The 21,138-nt window shown below is 42.6% G+C and overlaps 1 long non-coding RNA gene and 1 pseudogene across 1 annotated transcript in view; one reads left to right on the forward strand and one right to left on the reverse strand.

The window, feature by feature from the left end:
• LOC129048206 (uncharacterized) overlaps window positions 1-21,138 on the forward strand; it is a 98,665-nt gene that overhangs the window by 53,419 nt on the left and 24,108 nt on the right. The window lies entirely within an intron of this gene.
• Window positions 16,941-17,746, reverse strand: LOC100435888 (large ribosomal subunit protein eL8-like; annotated as a pseudogene).

Below are 21,138 nucleotides of genomic sequence, written 5' to 3' on the forward strand. Positions count from 1 at the left end.
GGGATGTGACCTGCTGAAACACCCTCTTTGGGGCTTTGTGGTTCCTGGTGTCTCTGAGCTTTTGGGCACCATCATGTTAGCCTTGTCCAGACACTGGTGCCTGCAGTGGAAGCCGCTTGTTGTATGTCTGGTCCAGCCGCAGCCTCGCACAGAGCTGGCACATTGAGCTGCCTAGCCTGCCTCAGCCGGCACACCTGGTTGTATGCAGTGGCTGGACCCCCAGCTCACTCGCTCTCACACCCTTTGCTGCTCTGCACCTGACTCGCCCTTGGCAGGCGTGGGATCCGGGCCGGGAGCATCAGTCAAGCAGAGCCTGCTGGGCCGAGTAGGCAGAAGGAGCCCAGGGGGCGCGAACAAAACCCAAGCAGAGGCGCTGCCTGCCACAGAAGTTTCAGGGTGGCAAAGCAACACCCAAAGGATCCTGTGACACTGCAAACATAGTATGGAATCTTCTACCTATTGGATGTGTAACCTTGTGCAAATCAGCTAGTTTTCCATACTAGAAAGTACGAATGCAGATGGTGTCTACTTCAATGGTTGTTTCAGGGATTTAAGGACATAATGTATGTAAAGATGTTAACATAGCGCCTGATCTATTGTAAATGATGGCTGGTAACTCTTTATTAATGACTATTACTTGAATTGTAATAGTAAACATATAAAGAAACAAAATTTAATACACAGTGCTGACTTTAACAGCCCAGTAGTAGCAGTCAATATAAATAAAATACGCATTGGAACAACCCATCATACCATTAGAGATACTTAACCTTAATCCATAATTTACCATCTGTCTTTGCTTTGCTTTCTTTCTCTTTTGCCATCAAATGAGATAGTAGAACATATGCTTTAAAAAATTTTCCATATCAAATAGTAATTTTAAAAAGACATCATAATAGCTTATTAGAGACGTCAAAATAACCAAAATACACAAAGGTAATAAAATTGTTCCTAGATTTCTGCATTTAAAGTTGTTTAAAGATGTTTAAAGTTATTCTAGGCCAGGCACGGTGGCTCATGCCTATAATCTCAGCACTTTGGGAGGCTGAGGCTGAAGGATCACTTGAGGCCAGGAGTTCGAGACCAGCTTGGGCAACCTAGCAACACTTCATCTCCCCAAAAATTAAAAAAAATTAACTTGGTGTGGTGGCATGTGTGTGTAGTCTCAGCTACTCAGCAGGCTGAGGTGGGAGGATCACTTGAGCCCAGGAGGTTGAGATGAAGTGAGCTGTGATTGTGCTGCTGCATTCCAACCTGGGTGACAGAGCGAGATTCAGCCTCAAGCAAAGAAATAAATAAAATAAACTTGGTTTAAACATTGAATACATAGCTTTTCTCCCTTTAATCTCCTTCTTTGAGATATAATTTCTTTTTATTCTATTATGAGAATTCCTTTCTTAAAGAAGTTTTACAAAGCAGATTCTTTAAAAGGGTTAGGTTGCTTAGTCCTGATATACACAATCAATGAAGATGCAAAATTTATTTCCTTGAAAAAAATATATACCCTTCTCGTTTGTAGATAATTTTGAAGTGGTTTCTGCATACAGTAGGAGGTCTTTCTGTAAGTATCAATGAAACAAACAAGGAAAGCCCAAGGTAAATTTACACAACAAATGCCTGCCTCTTGGCAACTTGAGGAAGCCTCTTGCCACTGCTGCTACAGCTCTTTCATTTAATTATTCTTAGGTGACCATGTCAGGATTTCTAGACAGTATCCTTGGAAGCTAAGTGCTTTGAATGTTTGAACTGTATTAGTCACTGTAAAACTCATGCTCCTGAGTATTAGAGATAGTGCTCCAGTGAATTATAAAATATGCTAATTAAACAACAATGTTTTTAAATGGGACCCTTTTCTGATCTATTAGGGTACCTAATTTAGGGCCATGATTACATTGGCATTATGACTTTTTAAATGAAGAAAGCAATGATCATGGCCAACATATGTGCAATAATTTCTAGTTGACAATGTGCTGTATTTAATCATCTCTACATGTATTAACTGATTTAACTCTCACTGGTATCCTGTGAGATAGGTTTTATTATTCACATTTTACAGATGAGAAAAATGAGTCTTTGAGAGTTTGTGTGCCCGGTTACACAGCTAGAAAATTGTCAGAACAAGATTTTAACCTGGGCTCTTTAGCTTTAAGTTTCTTTCTTTTCCATTACATACATTGATGAAAATTTCCCAACTTTTCCTCTTTTGTATTTGAGAAAGCTGAATATAACAGAGGTTAAGGATAGAAATGGCTCATTCAAGACCAGGTGTGGTGGCTCACACCTGTAATCTCAGCATGTTGGGAGGCCAAGGCAGTTGGATGGATTAAGTCCAGTAGTTTGAGACCAGGCTGGGCAATATGGCAAAATTCCATCTCTACAAAAAATACAAAAATTAGCTGGGCATGGTGGCGTGCGCCTGTGGTCCCACCTACTTGGGAGGTCTAGGCAGGAGGACGGCTTGAGCCCAGGAGGTTGAGGCTGCAGTGAGCCAATATCACGCCACTGCACTCCAGCCTGGGTGACACAGTGAGACGCTGTCTCAAAAAACAAAAAACAAAAACATAAAACAAGAAAGAAAGAATGAAAGGAAGGAAGGAAGGAGGGAAGGAAGGGTGGGCTAATGCAACTGTCTTTATGGTTTTTCAAGTAACAATATTTTTAACTTTCATGTGTATGATTTTGAGGTACTGGCATTGGAGGCCTCTATAGTTACAAATATTCTATTTCTGCTTTGAAACGGCAAAATTCAAAGCTGAAAAATAGACAAGTTCAAGTTGCTCAGAAGTAAACTTTCTGTAATAAAGTATTTTGTGAATGATCATGATGTTCAGGACTTCAGCATTTCCAATTGTCTTGTAAATGTAAGATGCTCCCAAGTAATGAAGGGTGACCTATTGAGGCTGGCAGATTAGATATCAGGTAATTAGATTTGGTCATGAGCTTATCTAGTACTGAGCAACAATTGCAAGCTTAATCCCATCTGGGATGAATCCCATTTGCTTTCTGGCCGCTAACTTGGATAAGTCAAGGTCACTACATTCAGCCTACTTTCTTTAAACACATACACTTCCAGAGGGGCATTGCTTTCTTTCACATAGGAGCACAACAAATAAGTTATTATTAGTTAAGGTTTTCATTATAAGATGCCAGAGATGCTACCTATTCATAGATTTGGTGTAGAAATGAAGCTGTTTTGATGCCGAGGATAGAATTACGTAGTGTTTCAAATATTTCCATGCTGGGCATAGTTCTGAGAGCAGAAAGAAAATGAGAGAGCTGACCTCTCTCTGGCCTAGGCTCTTTCAAACAATGTGTCTCGTGGAATTAGTTGCAGGCTTCAATCAATCAATAAACAACAAGTAACTATTGATTCCTTTGTAAATCATGTTCAAGGATATCATATATATGATAAGAAAAAACTCCTACTCTCAAGGAATCTATAAGCTAATAGAGGATATTTGAAAATATTTGAGAGCAGTCAGTGAGCTGACCCAAATCAATGGTGTTTGAATCTTTGCTTTAGGGACTCCAGTGAGGGAAACAGGGATTTCAACTGAGGAGACTAGGGTGACCATTTACGGACAGCATTGAACTAGGTTGGGTGGCATGCGGATAAGAGGCAGAAATAAAGGATAGTCCTGAGAAGGAAATCCACAATAGAAGGGAAATTATGTGAGTTTGTTTTGAGGGACTGGAGAGAAGTTTCCTACCTAAAATAAAAATCTGGAACATTAGAGTGAACCCATTTGTGGAGGGACTGAAATGACAGGCTGAAAAACCTGGGGTTCATGACAAAATGCCACCAGCAATTTTTTTTTCACCAGCTATTTTTGAGGGAGCAGATGCCCAGCTGAAGGTGACATGTCAGAATGACTGAGCTGGTGGCAATCTGACATGAAAAGGGAGGTGATCGGAGCTTGCCACTGGAGGCAAGGAAGCCCGCCAGGAGGTACGGCAAAAATTCAGGATTTTTTTTTTTTTTTCCTGTATAGTTCTAGTTAATGAAGCTAGAGACTTAATTGTATCCAAGGCCTCTCAGCACAAATTTTGCTTTGGACCAGTAAGCTCTCTGCACTCTCTACTTCAAGGGTAAGATGGAGAATTGCCACAGATTGCTGACTCCTTCCTCAAATCCCGGAGATACCATGTCAAAGAAAGAAAACTAGGTGAATTAAACAGCTGTGACTATCAGACAGTGGCAGTCAGAAACTGACCAAACCTTCCTGAAACATGGAGAGTCAAATGGTGGGGTGTGGGGGAGGGCTAGTTTGGGAAGAGCAGCAGTTGTGTGAAGGTTGCCTGGAGTGGGAAAGGGCCAGGTGATATGAGAGGGAGAGGGGCTGAGAATAGTGGCAGAATTGTATTCTCTTCCCTTCTCTAAAGGGGCCATTGTTAATCTCATTGCTGCCAGGTGGCAAGGAAGCCAGCCTGAAGCTGCAAGGTTAGGCTGCCCCAGGGAAGCTCAGGAGCCCAGCTGGTATGGGAGGTCAATAGATGAGAGAGGGAATTAGCAGGCCTGGAAACTTCACACTTCCCTCAAGGTCAAAGCCATTATCACAGGGACAGAAGATGGTACACTACAAATCAGTGCAGCTCACAGCAGTCCCTGATTCATTCTGAGGTTCCCTGGGGAGAGGGATGGCTGGAAGAACAGGGAATGTTTGAGCCCAGATTACAATTCTAGGGCCTCTCTAGCCTAGACCTATTAATACCTATGGGACAGAAACTAGATGCTAGGTTTTCATCCACCTCTTTAGGTAGACATTACTAGCAAAAGCAACCGTTAGTCCTACAAGAATAAAAAGCAAAGATGGCTGGGTGCGATGGCTCATGCCTATCATCCTAGCACTTTTGTAGGCCAAGGGAGACCAGCCTAGAAAAGAAAAAGATTAGAAAATTATCTGGCTATGATGTTGTGCGCCTGTAGTCCCAGCTAATCAGGAGGCTGAGGCAGGAGTATCGCCTGAGCCCAGGAGGCTGAGGCAGGAGTATCGCCTGAGCCCAGGAGGCTGAGGCTGCATTGAGTGTGATTGTGCCACTGCACTCCAGCCCAGGCAACAGAGCAAGAGCCTGTCTCAAAACAAACAAACAAACAAACAAATATCTTTATGAATTCTAAATTATAAATTTAATTCTTTATGAATTTAATTCTTTATGAATTCTAAATGTCTTTATGAATTATGTCATTATTCAGATAAAGAAAGATGAAAAATGGGCATACATGCAGACCTGTTTGTGCAGTGTTTGTTAAGGCTTGAAAGTCAGAACACATTGGAGCCCTTTCAGTTTAGCCACTGAAACCTCCAAAGGTAGACTCATCTTCAAGGTAGTTATTGAGGATGCCCTGGAGAATTAATTTATGGCATGAAAGAGTATTTGGAGGAAAATCCTGCCAAGTACCTAATGCAAAGTTCCTAACTATGTGTGTCTACGAAAATTATAATATATGCAGACATACCTGGAACTTAAGAAATATGTGATTGAACTCAAATAAAATTGACTAGAGGTTCTTAAGTGTAGAACACCCGGCAGAATACTCAAAAGAGAACTGATCACCCTTCCTATCCTTTCTGTTAGGTTGTGGACTACGCATCCATAGCACTTGGATAATGGTTAATAAAGCATATGTGTATTCATTGCTTTTTAAAAAATCTTCTTAGCAGTCCTGGAAATGATTATTTTTTACATTGAAACTTAGAAGCGTAGAGTTTTGAAGTTGGAAGAAACCTCAGAGATCCTAGAACAGTCCCTTTGTTTCGCTGATGAGAAAAGATAAATTGCCTGTCTGAGTTCACAAGGGAAGGTAGTGGTTGAGACAGAATTTAAACCTAGATAATCTAAACCCACATTCCAGTAATATTAATACCTTCTGCAAAACAGACCTTTTGTATTGTTAGGGGCATTGCTGGAAGAAAGAGTATGGAGGGGAGGTGGGTAGTGCTGGCATATAGGAGGTATTCATTGGACAGAGGGAAGATTCCCAGTCAGTTTAGTGCATATTCAGTGCAGTTTGGTGCAAACAGTAGGTGCCTATTCTTTTTGAGACAGAGTCTCGCTCTGTCACCCAGGCTGGAGTGCAGTGGCCCTGTCTTGGCTCACTGCAACCTCCGCCTCCTGGGTTCAAGCGATTCTCCTGCCTCAGCCTCCTGAGTAATTAGGATTACAGGTATGAGCCCTCACGCCCAGCCTAGTAGGTTCCTGATCTATGCAGGGCCCTGTGATAGGCATTAGAGTACTACCCTTGTCCTTGAGAAGTCCTGACTTAATACCCCCCTTCCTGGTTTGCGATTCTTCTTTTATTAGACACTGATAATTTCCCATATTATCAGTTTTTCCCCATATTAGCCACTGATAATACTCGCATTATGCTGTCAACTTTAAATAATAAGATATTAAAATATGATTAAATATAGAATTTATTTGAGCATAAAGCTTAAGGATAGCCACCTGGAAAACACAGATTCTAAATGAATGGGGCCCATATTCCAAAGCGAAGCAGTTCAAGTTTCACTTATACAGGCAGACACAGGGAAGTACTAACAGGATTACAGCATTTTCTACCCAAGACTAGTGCATAGGTTACAGTGATTTGATTGGTTACAGATTGCTACATTCCAAGGAAAATTATTTTGTTACTACCTGACTAGAGGTAAAGATCTGAGTGGGTCTTATCTCTGGAGCCACTTGGTATTCTTACCAATAATTCTTAATTATTTACAGAAAGAAAAAAAAAAGGCAGAAGTTCACTATGTGCTGTGTGGCTCAGGGTGAATAGCCACATTTCATTCAAGGCTCAGAATACTCTAAAGTACCAACAGCTTGGCCAGGCATGGTGGCTCACTCCTGTAATCCCAGCACTTTGAGAGACTGAGGCAGGCAGATCACTTGAGGCCAGAAGTTCGAGACCAACATAGCGAAATGACCAACATGGCAAAACCACGTCTCTACTAAAAATACAAAAAATTGGCCAGGCATGATGATGCATGCCTGTAATCCCAGCTACTTGGGGGGCTGAGGTGGGAGAATCGCTTGAACCCAGGAGGCAGATGTTGCAGTGAGCTGAGATGGCGCCACTGCACTCCAGTCTGGGTGATAGAGCGAGACCCCGTCTCAAAAAAAAAAAAAAAAGAAAAAAAATTCTAACATCTAACAGGTTTAAATTCAGATTACTTAATTTCACAATGCTTTCCACTTATTTTGCAATCTGTGAGCTCCTGGGCCAGGCACAGTGGCTTACGCCTGTAATCCCAACACTTTGAGAGGCCGAGGTGGGTGGATCACTTGAGGTCAGGAGTTTGAGACCAGCTGGGCAAAATGGCAAAACCTGGCCGGGCGCGGTGGCTCAGGCCTGTAATCCCAGCACTTTGGGAGGCTGAGGCGGATGGATCACGAAGTCAGGAGATCAAGATCAGCTTGGCCAACATGGTGAAACCCCGTCTCTACTAAAAATATATATAAAAAAGTAGCCAGGAGTGGTGGTGTGTGTCTGTAGTCCCAGCTACTCGGGAAGCTGAGGCAGGAGAATTGCTTGAACCCGGGAAGCAGTGGCTACAGTGAGCCGAGATCGTGCCACTGCACTCCAGCCTGGGCGACAGAACGGGACTCCGTCTCAAAAAAAAAAAAAAAAAAAAAAGGAAAGAAAAAGAAAAAGACAAAACCCTGTCTCCACTAAAACACAAAATTTAGCCGGGCATGGTGGTGCACACCTTGTAGTCCTAGCTACTTGGGAGGCTGAGGCAGGAGAATAGCTTGAACCCAGGAGGCAGAGGTGCAGTGACCCAAGATTGTGCCACTGCACTGCAGCCTGGGTGACCACAAGACTCCATCTCAAAATAAATAAATTAATTAAAATAAATTAAAAAAATAATAAAGATCTGTGTGCTCCTGGAGGGCAGAGGTTAAGTCTTCTTCCCTTAGTTTCACCCAGCATTGAGGAAGTCGCATGGCTGTGGTAGGTACCCAGTGTCACATGCGGCAGAGGCCTGGGTAATGGTAATGAAAGTGTCACTGATAGTTCTGGGTGACTCAGAGCACACGCTTTCCCCAAAACCTACTTCTGGTTAGCTGGTGTTATAGAGGCCAAGGGAAAATTTTCTCTTTGCCCTCTGGAAGTTTTACTGAAAAACCAACTGACAAAAGGCAGGTTAATAAGAAAGAAGGCATGCAAATTTATTACGAATTACATGCATGGGGGACAACACAGATGACCCCACCCCCTCAGTGAGGCTAAGAAGCTTTTCTCTCTCTTTTTTTAAATTTAATTTAATTTTATTTTAAGTTCTGGGATACGTGTGCAGGAATGCAGGTTTGTTAGATATGTAAACGTGTGCCATGGTGGCTTGCGGCACCTATCAACCCATCACCTGGGTACTAAGCCCCACATGCATTAGCTATGAGGTTACACAAAGAATGTGGGCTCAGAGCATGGCCACAAACAGGTTATGGTCGTAAATCACGTGACGGTGGCAAGACAAGTTATGGAAGGGAGAGAAGAGGGTGACTGGCTAGCAAAGGTGGCCTTGTTGTGTAGATGAAACCTCATGGGGTAGCAGCCCTCAAAGAGAAGAGATGGTATATGTTTCTTTTAGACCTTTAGAGATGTCAGACTCTCAGTTCATCTTTCCTAGATCCAGACAAGGGAGGGCCTCAGATAATGCATGGCTGCATGAATCAGATTTTCTCTATAGAGGCAAAGCTCCCTGCAAAAGACAGCTTCTTAGCTACCCTTCTATTTCCAGCCCTTCTGAATTGCCATCTTGAAATATGTCAAAGAAGTAGGCTTTGGAGTGAAGTATTTTGGTTTCCTTCGCTATCCATGCCTTTCCTCAAGCTGGGGATGATTTACCGCTGCAGAGATTCTTTCACTCTCTCCATAAGTGGTGAGAAAACTTAGCTCTAGCCTCATGGTATAGAGCTCTAACAAGTCCCCCAAAGCTGTGGGAAGAAAATGAAGATGTTTTGTCTGTGACATTATAGAGATGTCTGTCTCAGGTGAACCCTGTCTAAAGGACAGGAATTTCTGTGGGGTCCTCCAAAGGCGATGAGAGCCAGAGCCAATGGTTCAGCTTCCAGTTTTCTGAGTGGTGGGGAGGGGTTTGCAGACACACAGGAATGGCACCTCCATCCTTTTGTGAGCCATTCCTGTGTGTCGTTCTGCCAGTCGATGGCCTGCTGGAGTCTGCTGGTGCCTGTCGGTGTGCTGTTCTGCCACTGTGTTCCTCTCGATGTCCGGCTGCTTGTGTATTCTTCCCAACAGGGACTCGGGGTTTTTATAGGCACAGGATGGAGGTGTGGCGGGCCAGGGTGGTCTTGGGAAATGCAACATTTTGTCATGAAAACAGAAATGCCTGTCCTCACCTAGGTCTGTGCGCACAGGCCTAGGGGTGGAGCCCTCATCAGGGACCCTGCCCTTCTTCTCCCAGCACTTCTCTGTATCATTTGTGTAGCCATAGTTTAGCTCCCACTTACAAGTGAGAACATGCAGTATTTGGTTTTCCATTCCTGAGTTACTTCACTTAGGATAGTGGCCTCTGGTTCCATTTAAGTTGCTGCAAAAAGCATTATTTATTTTTTTTTATGGCTGAGTAGTATTCCATGGTGTGTGTGTGTGTGTGTGTGTGTGTATGTGTATATATATATTCATATATATATATAGAGAGAGATTGTGGTATACCTATATCACAATCTATATATGTGATATATATGTGTATATATGTGTGTGTGCATATATATATATAAATCTCTCTCTCTCTCTGTCTCTCTCACATACTCTTTATCCACTCATCAGTTGATGGGCACTTAGGTTGACTCCATGTCTTTGCCATTGTGAATTGTGCTGTGATGAACATGCATTCAGGTGTCTTTTTTGTATCATGACTAATTTTCTTTTGGGTAGATACCCAGTAGTGGATTGCTGGATCGAATGGTAGATCTATTTTGAGTTCTTTGAGAAATCTCCAAACTGTTTTCCATAAAGGTTGTAGTAACCCCAACAGTGTCTAAGTGTTCCCTTTCCCCTGCATCTGCACCAACATCTATTGTTTTTTGACTTTTTAATAATGGCCATTCTGGCTGGGTTAAGGTGGTATCTCATTGTGGTTTTAATTTGCATTTCCCTGATGATTAGTGATGTTGAACATCTTTTCATATGTTTTTTGGCCATTCGTGTGTCTTCTTTTTTGAGAAATGTCTGTTCATGTCATTTGGCCACTTTTTAATGGGATCATTTGTTTTTTTCTTGCTGATTTGTTTGAGTTCCTTGTAGATTCTGAATATTAGTCCTTTGTTGCGTGTATAATTTTCTCCCATTCTGTAGGTTGTCTATTTACTCTGCTGATTATTTCTTTTGCTGTGCAGAAGCTTAATTTAATTAGGTCCTACTAATTTACTTTTATTTTTGTTGCATTTGCTTTCTTGGTCTTAGTCATACATTTTTAGCTTAGGACAGTGTCCAGAAGAGTTTTCCCTATTTTATCTTCTAGGATTTTTGTGGTTTCAAGTCTTAGATTTAAGCCTTTAATTCATCTCAAGTTAATTTTTATATATGGTGAGCGATAGGGATCCAGTTTCATTGGTCTACCTGTGGTTATCCAATTTTCCCAGCACCATTTATTGAATAGGGTGTCCTTTCCCCAGTGTATGTTTTCACCTGCTTTGTTGAAGATTGGTGGCTTCCAGGTATTTGGCTCTAATTCTGTGTTCTTTATTGTGTTTCATTGGTCTAGGTGTCTACTTTTATATCAGTACCATGTTGTTTTGGTTACTATAGCCTTATGCCTCTGGCTTTATTCTTTTTGCTTAAGATTGCTTTGGCTATTGGAAGTGGGGAGAAACAGACATTAGCTTGCAGATGTTCTTTTTGGAATTTAAATGATCATTTGAGACAGTCATTGTCTTGAAAAATGGTCTTCTTTCCTGTAATGGATAATGCATTAACAAGGAGGAGAACAAGAACAATTGTTCTTGTTGGTGGGTCAGTCCTATTTCTCTTTCTTTTCCTGTCATGTTGCCCAGGCTGGTCTTGAACTCCTGGGCTCAAGTGATCCTCTTGCCTTGTCTTCCCAAAGTATGTAATTACAGACATGAGCCACTGCGCCCAGCCAGTCCTATCTTTATGTAGAAAAGGCAAAAGTCTCTTCCAGCACTTGATGGTCTCTATGGATTTTTAGTGTAAAATACTCATGATGCCAGGGAACCGGTTTTGTGGTGAGATATTTTGATTTCTTTCACTTTCCTTCTCACTTCCATTTGCAAGACTCAGGCTTGGCTCTCCGGAAACGAAGTCTAAGGACAACTGGAACATTTCTCTGTTTCCCAGTTTTAAGGGAAACTGCTCCCAGTTTCAGGGTGAGGTTGAAGGCCGTTAGGCTTACTACCTTGGTCCTCCATCTCAGACTCTTGGATGGGGTCTGAGAATGTGGTTTCTAGGAGCCCTGATTTCCATTCCTTTGCCTGTTTCCTCTACTCTCAAGCCTGAGTAAGCAAGAATTCTCTTTGCACCGTTTTTTATATAGTGTTGTGCATAACAACAAAGACATTTTTATGGCATTGGAAAAAATATAAATGGTGGTTACAGCACTTCATTCAGCAGAGAGAAATAAATACCGTGTGTTTAATTTTTTCCAGCAAACCATTCCCATGTTCTATTTTTCTGACTGCAGAACATCAAACATTGTTAAAGAATTATAAATAGCGTGTGAATCAATTTGTAACATTGCCTTCTTACATAGTCTCTTTAATTCTTGGCAATGATTTAATATACAAACATGCCTTGTGCACCTGCCTTGGTAAAATGCAGCAATTTCCCCTGTCGAGTGGTGTGTGATTTCTTCCCTCTGTTCCAAATGGGCTATGCTTTCTTTCCTTTTTTCTTCTGTATTACTGATCCTATACCTCTTTCCAGTAGCTCATGTTTATCCTGTGCATTAGACATGCTTCTAAGTGATTTTAGCATCCGCTTAATTTGCTGGGGTGGTGTCTGGAAATGTGATCAGGTTAGGGTGAGCAGCTGCACAGAAGTGTTCTTTCCATCTGAGCTGAGGTTGGGAGATCATACAGGCTTCTTCTATGAGTATTACACAGAGTGTTTTGCTAGTGAAACATAATTCAGAACTGAATTTATAATGAAGACATAATTTGTCTCTGGTGCATAAATACCAGTATGGCGGGGCTGAATCCAACACACATTTTTTTTCCTTTCTTTCTGTTGAAAGGCAGAATGGGGTGGCAGGGGGAGTCTTTTGAAAGAAATAACAAAAACTCCAGGTATGCTCACTGGGTGGGCTGAGATGAGGGTCTTAGGTTTAGTGAGCAAGTCCAGAAAGTTTCCATTCTGATCAAGTTCTGCTCTTTAGAATTGCTGGGTTTGGAAACAATTTTAACCAGGTCAGTTGAGATGAGCAGGGTTAGGGAAATGATTCATCTGTAAACAAAATATTAAAACCTAAGAAGCCTGTGAATATACGATGTGATTAGATTTCCTTTATTATCTGACATTGGCTTGAACCTCCCCTTACCAGGAAGAACATTTGCCTCTCCCAAGGCAGCCCCCTGGTGCGACATGTCTGTGGTGTGCTCTCCACTAGGTCCTTGTGGTTGTAGCACTGCCTCCTCTCTGAGCCATTGTCCCGTCAGCTCTGTTACTACTGACGGCTGCCCTGGGCACAGTGATTCTTCACCGCATCTACCTAAGCTACCTCCACTGTGGCTTCAGAAGAGACCTTCTTCCATGGATGGCTCACAGGACAGCTGATGCCAGGATGTCATGAGCCGCAGAAAGAGAAGAAACGTTTTGCCGGAAGCTCAGCATAAGTCCCACACCCAATTGTCCTTGGTTCCTGTTCCATAATCTACCGTTTCCTTCAAGAATTAACAATGGAAGTATCTACTTCCCTCCGGAGGAACCCACTCCTACACACAGGGTAATGACCTTGCTCTATGTCTCCAGCAGAATAATATCTTTGGAACATAATGGTTTGATATCAGTGTGTTCTGAGTCATTTATTCATTGAAAACATCACTTAGGAGAATTGATACACTAGTCTGTGTTGGTCTGTGCCAAGCTCAAGCCAGTATTTTCCACCATCTCTACTCTGGTGTGAAGAATCTTCTGGAAAGAAACACAGGTCCTTTCTATCTCCTGCCATCTCTCCAATCCAGATTTCCCACCAACAGTTTCCAGAGCACAAGCATCAGTGTGCAGAAGGCCCTCTAGAGTCACACAGAGCTAAGAACACTCCAGTACTCTTCCCGGAGACTATCACCCCCACCACCATCAAAAGGCAAGACATTCTTTTTTTTTTTTTTTTTGGCAAGACATTCTTAAATGGCTTTAGCTCAATTAAGTCTAGCAATGTTCTAATTCTTCAACCAAATTTCTCCTCAATGTGAAATATTGCATTCAGGTCAATGGTCACGCCAAAGCAGCAGGGACAATCTTGCAGTGTTTTCTTTCAAATCCATACAATCAAACGATTTCCTTAAAACAAAGTTCACTCTGCAAACATAGTGAATGCAGACCTTCAGACTCTTTATAGAGAAAAACTTTTTGTGGCTTAGAATGGTTCTTCTTTTTTTCAGATTCTGACCATTAAGTTCCAAAAACAAATAATAATACAACTTTGATTGATAAATCACTATGTAATGTACTTAATAATGAGAAAAAAATATTTTGAATAGTTTGTTAGACATTTTTTCCTACTTTGGTTACTTGGAAAAGCTGAATTAAAATAAAAGTAATTAAAGCCAAGGGATTGGTGGGTAGGGACAGGTTGGGAGAAAAACCTAAATATTTATTGATCATCTGCTATCTTCGTTGCTGCTCTAGGTAATTTAGATAGGTTATTTTATTCTACCCCTAACCATCCTGTGAATTAGACCTTATTACAGCTACTTGAAGATTAATGTAAAACTGAGACTCAGGGATATTAAGTATCTTGTTTAAGATCATGAAACTGGTTTGCAAGTGTGGGGCTTGGCTTCAACCAGGTCTATAAGATTCCAAATCTCCTCTTCTTTCCATAGTACCATTTTAAGCTTAGGGAGTATTTTCATTAAGCTGTGAAAGCCTGGTGGGATACTCTTCTCTACCTTGGACTTTTGCAAACCTTATCGTACAAAACAAATGTGACCCTGTACCTTGGCCATTCAAGACTTAACTAATTCATTCATTTGAGTCGTTACTATGTGCAGGACACCATCAGAATGGAAGTCACAGAACCAGTGACAGTGGGGAAACCCATTTCAGCGCAATACACTTGTAATATTCTTCAAATTGGGCCACGTGCGGGGGCTCACATCTATAATCTTAGTGCTTTGGGAGTCTGAGGTGGGAGGATTGCTTGAGGTCAGGAGTTTGAGATCAGCCTGGGCAACATAGTGAGACACTGACTCTACAAAAATCAAAAATAAAAAAACTAGCTGGGCATTGTGATATGTGCCTGTAGTCCTAGTTACTGGGGAGTCTGAGACAGGAGCATCCCATGAGCCCAAGAGTTCAAGGCTACAGTGAGCTATGATCATGTCACTGCACTCCAGCCTGGGTGAGTGAGACAGAGTGAGACTCTGTCTCAATAATAATAATAATAATAATAATACTCAAATCACACTTGATCCCATGCTGCCAATCCCACCTACAGTCCAATCCCCCTGAGAAAATACACTGGGTAGCAGGCTTGGGTCATCTGGGGCATCAAGAGAATTTGAGCAATCAGAAGACTCACTCCCATGTTTCTTTGCCATTTTCCACATTCTTATCATTTTCTTGTAATGTGTAATTGACTGGATTTTTAATTGTGGGATGGTAAATTTTTAATCAGGAGAAAATTGTCATGGATAGAAGTAGGTGAAGGAAAAGATTTATGGGGCTTTCAGTAAACTTACAGGAAAATCCCCTAAAAAAGTCATCATTTGTTATTCTCAATATTGACTTGTTAAAAGTGAATCTCATTACCTTTGTTTTATCTGGCATGTTTATGGAGTATGTTTATTTATTAATGAATTTTTCTGGAGCAAATGTAACAGGCACATGGGACATTCTGATAGTCACTCAGCTATATGTCTGGGTATATTTATTACTGTTCAGAAATGGAAAGTTCCAGGAAAACAACTGAAAAGCATTCAATTCCTTACAATGCATGCATTCCATGAATCATTTATTCAGAGGATTAAGAAGAAAGATATTTGAGTTGGTCTGTGGTCAAAAATAATCTCTTTCTCAGCATTCTTCCCAGAATTGTTCAGAACAATTTTCTTCAAACGGACAGAGGTGGATACAAGGTTGTAGGAATACTTCCCTTCCACCCTCCGAAGGTTCTCTAAAAATCAACTGACAAAAGGCAAATTAATAGGAGAAAAAGTATATAAGTTTATTGATATGCATGGGAGTCTGACATAATATAAGATCTCAAAGAAATGGCCAGATGGTTGATGCTTTTATACCATCTTGAGGTTACACAAAGAATGGGGGCCCAGAACCCAGCCCAAAACAGGTTATGGTGGTAAATCAGGTGACAGTGGCAAAACAGGTTATGGAAGGGAGAGAAGAGGACCGCTGGCTAGCAAAGGTGGTCTTGTTATGCAGCTGAAACCTCATGGGTAGCAGCCCTCAGAGAGAAAAGGTGGCAAATGTTCCTTTCAGATCTTGAGAGATGTCAGACTCAGTTCATCTTTCCTAGATCTGGACCAGGGAGGACCTCAGAAAGCCTGGCTGCAGGGATGCAGGCTTTCTCTACAGATGCAAATTTCTCTGCAAAAGACAGCTTCTTAGCTACTCTTCTATTTCCAGCCCTTCTGAATAGCCATCTTGAAATATGTCAAAGAATTATATTTTGGGGTGAAATTTTTGGCTTCCTTCAAGGTCATGGTACAAATAGGTGGGCACACCGGCTAGGGGGTTTGCTACCAAAGTTGCTATCGGTCAGCTTGATCTGGTCAAGGGAAATATGGAGGAAGTAGGCTCTATTATCCCCTCTCTTGGATCTTTGCATGCCCCATTGCTTCCATGCCTGGCAGATGCTGGTGGGCATCACTGAAGTCCTATGTGACACCAGAGGAAGTGGATGATATCACGAAGGGAGACGGAGTCACAGAATCAGAGACTGCCACATCAGGGAGGATCTGCAAGCCATTTCACAGCCAGCTCTCTTCTTCCTTCTTCTCCTTCCTTTTTTTAAAAATTCTTCCTTCTTTTTTCTTTCTTCTTCTTTTCTTTTTAGTTGGCATCTCTTTCTGTCACCCAGGCTGAAGTGCAGTGGTGTATTATGGCTCATTGCAGCCTCAAACCCTTGAGCTCAAGTGATCCTCCTACCTCAGCCTCCCAAGTAGCTGGGACTACAGGCTTGAGTCACCATGTCAGAGGCATTCAAACCAGAGCGACTCCATCTTGAATAGGGCTGGGTGAAGTAAGGCTGAGACCTACCGGGCTGCATTCCTAGGAGGTTAAGGCATTCTAAGTCACAGGATAAGGTAGGAGGTCAACACAAGATACGGGTTATAAAGACCTTGCTGATAAAATTGGTTGTGGTAAAGAAGCAGCCAGAACCCACCAAAACCAAGATGGCAATGAGAATGACCTCTGGTCGTCCTCACTGCACGTTATATGCTAATTATAATGCATTAGCATGTTAAGAGACACTCCCACCAGCACCGTGGCAGTTTACATATGCCATGGCAATGTCAGGAAGTTACCCTATATGGTCTAAAAGGGAGAGGAACCCTCAGTTCCAGGAATTGCCCACCTCTTTCCCAGAAAACTCATGAATAATCCACCCCTTGTCTAGCATATGATCAAGAAATAACTATCAGTACAAGCAGCTGAGTGGCCCACACCACCGCTCTGCCCTATGAAGTAACTATTCTTCATCCCTTTACTTTCTTTTTTTCTTTTTAAAATTTGTATTATTTTAATTATTTTTATGTACAGAAAACTCAACAGTGTACATTTAACCCAGTTTAGTGGCAAGTTATTTAGCCTTTGCCTTTTCAAGCTTGGCGATGAGAGCCACAGACTTGGGACCCAGGACACTGCCGCCCCATTGATGGAGGATCTCATCATATCTGTCATTGTAATTGGTCCTGATAGCTTCCACCAGCTTAGCTAAAGCGCCTTTATCTTCCGAGTTCACTTGTGTGAGGGCGACAGTGGTGCAGGTCTTCCTGTGGACTAGATGGCCCAGTCTTGCCTTCCCCTTGATAATGCAGTAAGGGACCCCCATTTTACGACACAGGGCAGGCAAGAAGATAACCAGCCCAACGGGATCCACGTTGTGTGCTATCACCACTAGCTGAGCTTTCTTGTTCTCCACCAAGGTGGTGATGGTGTTAACTCCTGCTCGAAGGACACGTGGTCTCTTAGTGAGGATGTCCCCTTTGCCGGCAGCTTTCTTCTCGACCCAGGCCAACAGCCTCTGCTTCTTCTCTTGCTTTGTCTCTGGTCTGTACTTGTAGGCCAACTTAAGCAGCTGAGTAGCTGTTTGGTGGTCCAGGGCCTGGGTAAACCGGTTAATCGCAGGGAGGCACTTTCAGCCATTTATAGAGGATGGCTCTCTGCCGCTGCAACCTGATATAGCGGGGCCATTTCACAAAGTGGGTGAGGTCTCTTTTAGGCTGGATGTCCTGTCCAATGCCAAAATTCTCAGGCCTTTTCTCAAACAGGGGATTCACCACTTTCTTGGCCTCCTGTTTCTTCACGCCAGCAGGGGCCGGAGCCACCTTCTTCCCCTTGGCCTTCTTTCCTTTCGGCATCTTGGGCGGCAGGAGGAGACAGAGCTATTCCTTTACTTTCTTAATAAGCTTATTTTCACTTTATGGACTCGCCCCAAATTCTTTCTTGTGCAAGATCCGAGAACCCTCTCTTGGGGTCTGGATCAGGACACCCTTCTGGTAACAACCATACCTGGCAGCTCCCTTAGTCTACAGGTTTGGAAACTGAGACCCAGAAAGGGTCACTGACTCTTCCACGGTCACTGCATAATTGCCAGAACCAGATAAGACTCCACCTGGAACTTTTCACCTTTCCATCCTGAGGTGTGAGCTCTCAGGGAACTCATCCAGTCTCAACTTCCATCGCCTTCAGTCTTTACCTGCTAGAGCAGCTGCTACATGCTGAGCCTGAGGCTGCACATCTGAGAGCCTGCCCAGCGAAGCTGGATAAGAAATGCTGCTGCCCAGACAGGGGGATCAGTGACGCTTTGTCATAAAAAAATCTGAGGAAGTAAATAATCCATGCTTAAATAAAAGACATCCATAGACAAGTATGTGCACCTCAGTTATGAAGATAGTACTCTGCAACGGGGTCTAAGTGGTGTTTCTTACCTTGTAATTGCAATCCAAGGACTTCAGTGGAGTTCTAGAATCTGGGACTGTCCTTGGGCCCTGCTTAATTTATCAGCAACACCTCAAGCCTCACAAAGAGAAGGCTGCGTTCCTGGTTGCTGTGGTCTGATTGGCAGCAAATTATCTCTCTGACCTCGATTTCTTTTTTAGGAGGGGGCCTACATGGGAATCTTATTAGGCTGCGCTTTTTTTATGTGTGTGGGAGGCCCTTCTCTTCTTCCCTTTTTAAATTCTGATCAACAAGCAGTTCAAGGCTATCTCATTATCAAACCCTCACTGCCCTGGAAATTAAGGAAGGTGGAAGAGGAGGCGTAGCAAAGTGAGGGTCTTGGTCTGAATTTGGCTGGCAGACATTTCAGCTGGCCCTAACGAACGATGTTTAAAATAATTTGAGACAATGTTTAAAAACCAATGATCTCGTATGAAAATCTGGATTTGGGGTGTCTCTTTAAATAAAAATATCAGAAAATCTCGCTGCACTGAGCCCAAATTGTCAGTGGCAAGAATAATTAGGGGCTGACCGGTCTCTGTGCATTTTAGACCAGCTACACGTTCTCTCTCTCAGCCTCCCGGCACCATATGCATTGGAGTTTGCAATCCTTTTTGAGGAGGAAATAATAAAAGCCACTAAATCACATCTCCACTAGAGTTCGTGTATTGTATTATTCACTACAAATATTTATTGAACCCAACTCTATGCCAGGGTCAATTTCATTTTACTTTTTATTTTTATTTCAATAGTTTTTGGGGTAGAGGTGGTTTTGGTTATGTGAATAAATTATTTGGTGGTGATTTCCGAGATTTTGGTGTACCCATCACCCAATAGTGTACACTATACCCAGTATGTAGCCTTTTATCTTTCAATCCCCTCCCATCTTCCCACCTGATTCCCCAAAGTCCATTATATCATTCTTATGCCATTGCATCTTCATAGCTTAGCTCTCACTTATAAGTGAGAACATACAATATTTGGTTTTCCATTCCTGAGTTACTTCACTTAGAATAATGGCCTCCAGCTCCATCCAAGTTGCTGCAAAAGACATTATTTCATTCCTTTTAATGGCTGAGTAGCATTCCATGGTGTATATATACTACATTTTCTTTATCCATTTGGTTGATGGGCACTTAGATTGGTTCCATATCTTTGCAATTGTGAATTGTGCTGCAATAAACATGTGTGTGCATTTATCTTTTTCATATAATGACTTTTTTTGGGGGGGTAGATACCCAGTAGGATTGCTGGATCGAATGGTAGTTCTACTTTTAGTTCTTCAAGGAATCTCCATACTGTTTTCCATAGTGGTTATACTAGTTTACATTCCCGCTAGTCATGTAAAAGTGTTCACCAGGGTCAGTTTTAATATGAACCTGTTCATGACATTGAACACTCATTCCTCAAACATTTCTTATGGTAGTGCTATTCTAGGCACTGAGGGCACAGGGGTAGACAAAGCAAAGGAGATCTCTGCTTTTGTGGAACTCATGTTTCTGCACGCAGCTCATCAGTGCACTTCAAGTCTCTCACCCTCTGTCTACTTGCCTCATTTCCTACCACTTCCTTCAAAGTTTCGAGGCTTTTGAGGCATCAAACATTCATAAATGGCTTGGTTCAAGCCTGCAGAGCTTGTGAATGGCAGCGTCAGGCTCAGACTTATCCTGCCTGATGCTTGCGCTCATGGTCTCTCCTCTCACCACTGCATCTGCCAGAGATTGACAAGATACCTGAGCTTCTGTCAATCGAGGCTGTAGAGAAATATTTTCAGTGGTTTGTTCACAAAATTTCCTCTTTTGACAGCACGGCTGGCTGAATAATGGTCCTCCAAAGATGTCAACATTCTACTCCCCGGAACCTGTGAATATGTTACCTTATGTGGCAGAGACACTTTGTACATGGGATTCATTTAAGGATCTTGAGTTGGGGAGACAATTCTGAATCCAGAATCCTGGGTAGGCCCCATGTAGTCACAAGGGCTCTTATAAGAAAGAGACAGGAGGTCATATGGCAAAGAAGACTCTGCCCTATTGGCTTGAAAGATGAAGAAAGGCGGGCAAGAGCTGAAAGATGCAGGTGGTCACTAGGAGCTGGAAAAGGAAAGGAGAGAAATACTCCCCTGGAAACTCCAAAAGGAACCCAGCCTTGCAGACCCATTTTAGACTCTTTTTTTTTGAGATGGGGTCTCACCCTGTTGACCAGGCTAGAGTGCACTGATGTGATCATAGCTTACTGCAGCCTCAAACTCCTGGCCTCAGATGATTCTGCCACCCCGCCCGCCTCAGCCTCTCGAGTAGCTGGGACATCAGTGTATGCCACCACATCGGGATAATTTTTTTTTTTTTAATTTTGTAGAGATGGGGTCTCACCATTTTGCCCAGGTTGGTCTCAAACTCCTGGCCTCAAGTGATCTTCCTGCTGTGGCCTCCCAAAGTACTGGGATTACCTGCATGAGCTACCATGCCAGGCCTCCATTTTAGACCTCTGACCTCCTGAACCAGAAGAGAGTATATCTGTGTTGCTTAAAGTCACTAGGTTGGGGGTAATTTGTTACAGCAGCAATAGGAAACTGATCAGTGTAGCACAAAGGTTTCCTCATCTGTGGAATGTGAGCTTTGGGCCAGTTTATTCTCAAGGCCTTTCTGGTCTGTGTTCTAGGTCCACTGTGTTGGGGTCTTCAGCAGCAGATAGGATCAATCAAGGCCCACAGTACTGACTGGGCATGTTTGGAGCTTCTGAAGCTCCTGGTCCCTAGGATCACAGGCATTCACCTAGTGAACAAATGTTTTTGGTGATCAGTCAAAAATGCAACC

The sequence above is a fragment of the Pongo abelii genome, chromosome 8 (genome assembly GCF_028885655.2).
Source record: "Pongo abelii isolate AG06213 chromosome 8, NHGRI_mPonAbe1-v2.0_pri, whole genome shotgun sequence".
NCBI lineage: Eukaryota > Metazoa > Chordata > Mammalia > Primates > Hominidae > Pongo > Pongo abelii.